General features: G+C 37.2%; 1 pseudogene; it reads left to right on the top strand.

Moving 5' to 3' along the window:
- Positions 1 to 6,776: 6,776 nt before the first annotated feature.
- On the top strand, positions 6,777 to 7,718 carry LOC136388284 (olfactory receptor 7E178-like; annotated as a pseudogene).
- Positions 7,719 to 7,977: the final 259 nt, after the last annotated feature.

Genomic DNA, 7,977 nt, shown 5'->3' with positions numbered 1-7,977 from the left:
TGGGTCTTCTCTTGACAAATCTGACTTTGGGCTCTGATCTGTGTCCACTCTATAGGACACAGGAAGGACCCTTCTTTAGAGATGTTTCTGTTTTTGAGGCAGTGAACTGGGGCTCTCTGAAAGCCCACCTAACATCCAGTTTAATCTACTTGGCCTTTGGTCATTTAGCTATATTTTTTAACAACTGCAGCAGTCAGAAACTTTGATACTAGAGAAGGGAACACCCTTTACAAAGAATAAAGCCATAGCTGCCAGTGAATACACATACCTGTCTTTAAAAATTTCTAAATTAGTGTTAGATTTGTTCATTTTTATTAACTAAAATTAGATTCTTTGTGTCTGCTTTACTCTGGATCAATGATAAAGCTGTGTCTTTGCTTTTGAAAACCAAGGTATTGAACAGTGGCACTGGGAATTTGCCAAAATAATTATAATGATAAATTTTGTTTCAATTCGGTTGGGCTATGGTGCCCTGATATTTTGTCAAACATTATTCTGGATGTTTTTCTGTTAGTGATTTTATTTAATTGATTTTAACATTTGGATCAGTGGACTTTGAGTAAAGCTTATTACCCTCTGTAATGTGGGTGGGTTTCATTTAATCAGTTCAAGGCCTTACTAGAACAAAGACTGACCTCCTAGGGGGAGCAAATGCCTAATAGCAGATGGCCTTTGGACTTGAATTTCAACTTTCCCCCAGCAAAATTTGGACCTAACAAATCTCCACAATCACGTGAACCAATTACTAAAAGATATTTCTATATATAAATATACACATACCCTTTTGATTCTGTTTCTCTAAAGAACAGGAATAAATACAGTAATATTGTCTTTAAAAATTATTTTATTGAAATTATTGACATATAGGAATAAACTAAATGGCCATCGATGTTAAATGAATAAGAAAACTGGAATTAAAATAATGGAGATAAAAATACTATTTATCCTGAAGAAAAAAATTGTGTCCTTTTTATCAACATGGGTGAAGTTTAAGGACATTATGTTAAATGAAATGGGCCAATCACAGAAGGACAGATACTGCATGACTACACCTCTGTGCTATATCTCAGAAAGTCAACTTCATAGAATCACACTGCAGTGGTGGTGGCTGCCATAGGTAGAGGAAGGGAAATATGGAGAATTACTAATCATAGGGCATACAGTTTTAGGCAGGGAAGGAAAAAAAGCCTTGAGACCTGCTGTCTAATATAGAACCTAGAGTCAACAATCATATATAAACACTTCAAAATTTGTTAAGAAGGCAAGTCTCATGCAAAATGTTCTTCTACAATTAGAAGCTGTCCTGAGAGACACAAGTATTAACTGAAAAAATGGAAATGCTATTAGATTCTTGATATAGAAGACTTACTTCTCTCTAAGTTACTTGGTCATTTGAATAAATTTGATGATAAAAACTCACATTTTGACTTATATAAATTTAAAAAGTAAGTCTGAGTTGTTCATTAGAATGTATAAAACTTGAAAGTCTAACAAAGTTATACAGGTGAGAGTCTTCCTAAGAAGTGGAGGAACTCAAACCCATCAAAGCACATTTACTTTTCCTAATGACCTCATTTCATTAATATTAACAAGTTTCAGAGACTGAGATTACATGGACCAATCTGGCTAGTGATGAGCTTGGTGTATTTTTCTGTCAAGCACAAAGAACTCCTAAAAAGCAGCCTGTGTTTTGCAACTGTTTGCTTTATTGGTCCTATACTGCTGGGTCTGTTTGTGTGTCTTCTCTCAGAGAGTCAATGTGTACATCTAGGTGTCCCTGCCCGACTTTGTCTTCCTTCAGTCCCGAGGACAGTGTCTGAGCCTTTGTCACTCACCAGGCATGAGGAGGGTGATGGATTGTCATCCCTCTGACATTTTTCTGCATGGAGGCAGTGGAGTGCCATGAGTGCTGTTGGAAATAATGGATACAAGAGGGATAGAGGGATAATTGATTTTATCATCAGAACAAGCAAAACATTTAGTAGCCTGATGGTATATACCAATATATAGTTTCAGCTCAGAGACCTATGAAGTTTTTGTTCTTGGTTCTGTTGAGAGTATAAAGGCTCTGATTCAATTTCTGCTGTTTTCCCACACTGGGTCTATGTCCTGCAGGAATCTTTCTCACCAGATCTGAAAAATAAGTTTCTCTAAATTACCTCCTATGTATGCTAAACTGATTACAATGGTAATTATGAAGATAAATGGCCAATTAATGCCAGATGACCATATGCATGAAATCATGAACCTTTGACCCTGGCTGGTTGGCTCAGCAGTAGAGTGTCAGCCTGATGTGTGGAAGTCAGAGGTTCCACTCCCAGTCAAGACACACAGGAAAAGTGACTATATGTTTCTCCCCCCCCCTCTCTCTCCCTCTCTCTCTCTCCTTCCTGCAGCCATGCCTTGAATTGTTTGAGCAGTCTGGCCTCAGGCACTGAGGATGACACCATGGACTCACCTCAGTTGCCAAGCAAGAGAGCAGTAATCCCATATGAGCAAAGCATTGCCCCCACGTGGGTATGCAGTTGGGTCCCAATTGGGGTGCATGCGGGATTCTGTCTCTCTGCCTCCCTGCCTCTCTCACTCTCACAAAATTTATAAACCTTATATTTTTCTCATTTTAGAGAGAAGAGCAAGAGAGAGCAGGATAGAGAGAGAGGAAAAGGAAGAAGCAGAAAGCATCAACTCTCATATGTGCCTTGATGAAGCAAGCCTAGGGTTTTGAACTGATGATCTCAGCCTTCCAGGTTGATGCTTTATCCACTGTGCCAACATAGGTCAGGCCATCATAAACCTTTACTCAATATTCCCAAGTGCAAAGGTCTGAATCAAGTGCTATGTAGATTGTCTTTTTATCTGCATTGTCACATATTAGAGGATAAAAAGATTTAAGACTTTTAATTTAACTTGTAGCAGATTATAGTGTTGTAAAGTACCATACCCAGATTATGAAAGGCACTGTACCTCACATCATCGAGTTTACATGGAGACACCAAGTCCAGATGAATTTTGAAGAGTTTTTTTTTTTTTTCTGAAGCTGGAAATGGGGAGAGACAGTCAGACAGACTCCCGCATGCGCCCGACCAGGATTCACCCGGCACGCCCACCAGGGGGCGATGCTCTGCCCACCAGGGGGTGATGCTCTGTCCCTCTGGGGTGTCGCTCTGTTGCGACCAGAGCCACTCCAGCACCTGGGCAGAGGCCAAGGCCCAGCACCCGGGCTATCTTTGCTCCAATGGAGCCTCGCTGCGGGAGGGGAAAAGAGAGACAGAGAGGAAGGAGAGGGGGAGGGGTGGAGAAGCAGATGGGAGCTTCTCCTGTGTGCCTTGGCTTGGAATCGAACCCAGGACTTCTGCATGCCAGGCCGACGCTCCACCACTGAGCCAACCGGCCAGGGCAAATTTTGAAGAGTTTTATTAAAGGATGAGATTTATTAAATATGCTGGCCACATATAGCTGACACGGGGCAGCAGATCCAAATAATGCAGTGCCCCCAAATATTTCAGGGCTGTTTATATACCCTTGATTACACATGGGTGGGGGAGAGCATGACATCATGACACAAGCTTACAACATTTGTTTAGGGGATATACAGAAACATTAAGAATTTAAAGGTAACACAATCAAAGATGTGTACAAATCTTTTAGGGTTTCTTTGCCTAGAGTTATGTTACTCTCAGGACTCCAGGAAGGGGGAGGAACTACAATCAATATAAGGTGGTATGTAAATCCTGTCTCCTATTGAAAGAGAAGAAGTTTCTCGGTTAACCTTTATTTTAGATTTAAAACTAAATAACCCATTGTTCTTGCAAGCCGGAAACTTCTACATTTTTCTCCCTCCCCTCCCCAAAGGAAAAATGGAAAAGGAAAGCCTGACAGAAAAGCCTGACCTATCCTTCTAGAATATCAATATTAATTTTTCAGCTTTTTTACTTTACAACAATAGGATAAGATGAAATAAAGTCAGGTTTCAATCAGTCTGACTCCAGACATAAAGAATCTGCCTAGTAGTCTCCCTTTGTCAACTGAACAACCATTTTACTTCTCTGTCATTCAACAAAGACATTCTCTGCTCACTGTGGTTTTTTTTTTTTTTTTCTGTAGGCTATTGGTAGACCACAGAGGAGAGCCATAGGTGGCCCATACTGATTTAACTATAAGAAGGATGGCTGAAATCAGAGACAAGTGTCACAGAAAAAGTTAGCTTATGACATTTAGGGTAGATCTCTCTCTTGCCCCTACACCTGCACTTCACCTCAACTGTCTGCTTCCACTTCTAATCTGTTAATTCAGTCCATTTTCATTACAAAGGGAGACATAATATCAATATATCAGTTTCCATCTATACTCAAAAAAACTAGTAACTATTTAAAGATATATTATGTGTGTTTCATTGGTTAAGACCTGTGGATCTCTGCTTTAAACTTCCTGAATTTTAATAGAGAAAAATTTATCTTCATGTGCTTCAGAGATTCAAAATATAATTTTTAGTTCTATCTGCTCTACTTATCTAATTCTATAGAGCAAGTTCTTAGTGTCTCTGACCCTTAATATTGTCATCTGAGTTGATGTTTAGTTCATACAACTCCATTGAATAAAGACTAAATAGAGAACAAATACTAGCTATGTGATTAAAGGTGATGATACATATAAGCAAAAAAGGTTGATTTTATTTTTATTATTATTACTGATATCATTAAGCTTTATTACATTCCACCAAAATATCCTGTGATCTGATGACTTGATTTTCAATGGATAGTAAACTTCTCTAGGATTGCATTTTTGTGAATAAATTCACTATTCCAATGATTTAATTCCTGGTTAAAAAATAATAAACAAATATCTGATAAAAATTTTATTTTTGTTTTTATACAAATAGATACTAATGACTTGGAAGAAAATGACAGAGTCACTTTTTATTCTGGATCCCCAGAACTTAGATCATTTCTGGCACAGAGGAGTCCAAACAATAACAAAAATAAAAACCCTAATGTATGATAAATACTGAATAAAAGCTTCCTTGGTTCCCAGAAATAGAGCATAGTTATGTGGCACTCACACACTGCTAATTTTCTTTCTGTGGTTTCATCCATTTTAGGAATGTTTTATTGGACAAGAGACAGGATAGAACAGCACTTGTTTGTGTGTATGTCATAGACTTTCAAAGGGACCTATTATTTCCCATTCAGTAGCATCTATAATATTCACATATTCAAAAACCATCATGGTAATTTTTATAAATATAAGGAAGAAGAGGTATAATGAGGAGAAGATAAATTTTTTGTGTGGGCTGAGACAAATTTTTGGATTTAATGTCATTCTATGCTCTAGTGCCTCAGACAAGACAACCTTCAGATTCTCTGCCTTATAATAAAATCACAGGTGATTAAAACTTTTTTAGGCTTGCATTTTATCAGTAAACCCACTCTTACAATATATCAATATCTGGTTACAATACAACAAACAAGTATTTATTAATAAACAATAGGTATTAGGTTCTACCTCCCTTGGATGCCACATGTTTCTGGAGATGGCTGTTGTTCTCTTCTATCCCAGATAAGGAATGCCAGTATAGAGAGGGGGGGGGGATTCCACACACCTCTGGAATCATGGCCTTAACATAAGGATTATAGCATTTTTCAGAAATAGTAATGTACTTTACATCCCATTTTGAAAATTTGAGATACAGAAATATTATTCCCTATATAAAATAAAAATTTTATGGAATGAATATACTTAAATATTTCAGAAATATTTCCAAAAGTAATACATAATTAACAACAACTGATTTTTCTATTGGAAAAGCAAAGGTAGTAAGTAACAGGTAAAATTGAATTTGCAATGATTTTTAAAAGACAAACAGCCAGCACCATGGACATATCATATAGAAATTTTTACTTGTATAATAAGAAGAGAGGCAAAAGAATTTTGATAAGATGCCCAAATAAAGAATTGATGAATAAATAAAATTTTTCAGGTAATACTATCTATCAGTTACAGTGTTATGTCAAAATGTGTGTACTTCAAAGAAAGACCTAAACATATTATTGTAGTAAACAAGCACATTTTAGAGACAATGTGTGCAGTTAAGAACTATTTCTGAAAATTTTTGAAAAGCTCTAGAAACACAAAAATAAACACTAACAGTACAGAAATGCAGACAGAAAATACACCCACAAAATTAATGACAGTGTTTGCTCTTGGGGGACAGGTGTGCAGGGCAATGGGATCATGCTGGGATTTAGAAAACACAGATTTTATTGTTAATATTACAAATTTCTATAAAATATAAATTTGAAGGCAAATTTTATTTAATACTTATGTTCTCATTGATTATAAGTATAATAGGTAATGTTATTTGAACATTTTCTATGTGCTTGGCCATATTCTAAGGCAGTGTTACCATCACTGAAAACCATGCATGGAGAGATTATTTAATTGCTTGTAAGCTGTGGCTAGGTTATCATATATTTTACAATTTTTATAGGCAAACATGATAATCAACATAATAATAATCACTGGTCTGACTAAAACTGTAGTTTTAATTCTATTTAATTTCATAGAACAACCATTTTTACTAATGTGGAAACTCCCAAGGTGTTTGTTACATTAATCTCTATACTTTCCTCTTTTGTATTTTATCCCAAATTTAAATCACAATATGTACTTTCAAGAGAAATAAAAATCAGAGTTGGTTCCAGGGAGTTGATGTAAGAAGAACTGTATTTAAGGAGAACTGATTTAAAATAGAATTAGTTTAAAATAAAGGCATAAGAATGCTGGGTCGATCTGAACAAGAGCATTACAAATGTTTACATATAGAAATACATATAGTTACTTTACAAGTCATCATGGGTCTGTCAGATGATCTGGAACTGCAGCCTTTGCTTTGTGGGCTCTTCTTGTCTGTGTACCTGGTCACTATGTTGGGGAACCTGCTCATTAGTCTGGCCATCAGCTCAGACTCCTACCAGCACTCCCCCATGTACTTCTTCCTCTCCAACCTGTCCTTGGCTGACATCGGTTTCATTTCTACAATCATCCTGAAGATAATTGTGAACATCCAGACTCACAGCAGAGTCATTTCCTGTGGGGTATGTCTGACTCAGATGTCAATTTTTTTTGCTTTTTGGATGTATGAATGATCTCCCTTTGACTGTGATGGCTTATGACCCATTTGTGACCATCTGTTATCCTCTGCACTTGTTACTATGAAGCCATGTCCCTGTGGCTTGTTGGTTTTGTCATTTTTCATCAGCCTTTTGGACTCCTAGCTGCACTTGATGGTGTCACAACTTACTTGCTTCATGGATGTAAAATTACCACATTTCTTCTGTGATCCTTCTCAGCTATTCAAACTTGCCTATTTTCAGCTCCTCAACAATAACATTTATTTATTCTATTGGTGCCATAGTGTTCCCCTCTTAAGGATTCTCTCTTAATATAAAATTATTTGCTCCATTCTGAGAATCCTGTTGATGGGTGGGAAGTATAAAGCCTTGTTCAGCTGTGTCTCTCACCTGTCAGTTGTTTGTTTACTCTGTGGAACAGCCCTTGTGCTGTACCTCAGTTCAGCTCTCTTACCCTCTCCTAGACAGGGTTCAGTGGCCATGGTGGTATACACTGTGGTTACCTCCATGCAGAACCACTTCATCTACAGTCTAAGAAACAGGGACATCAAAAGGGCCATGAAGAAGCTTCTCAGAAACACAATCTGATCTCAGTGCTCATGTCATATATTTGAGGAGAAACTGGAAAAATGCAACAGAACTAAACATCAAGACCTGAAAATCCCACCTCTCTCATCACATCATTTATGTAGCTCTCATGACTTTCACTTTTCTCCCTGCTTACCATCTGAATATCACTTCTTTTGCTATGTCTGTAACAAACTGGGGAGTAACTTGGGATCCTTTGTGTATCATCATCACTGCCTGATTGAATATTATAACATCACTGGAGACTTCTGTAGTTTAA

This window comes from Saccopteryx leptura, chromosome 1 (genome assembly GCF_036850995.1).
Source record: "Saccopteryx leptura isolate mSacLep1 chromosome 1, mSacLep1_pri_phased_curated, whole genome shotgun sequence".
Classification (NCBI taxonomy): domain Eukaryota; kingdom Metazoa; phylum Chordata; class Mammalia; order Chiroptera; family Emballonuridae; genus Saccopteryx; species Saccopteryx leptura.
The sequence above is the reverse complement of the archived record's forward strand: the minus strand, read 5'-3'. Positions and strand labels throughout refer to the sequence as shown.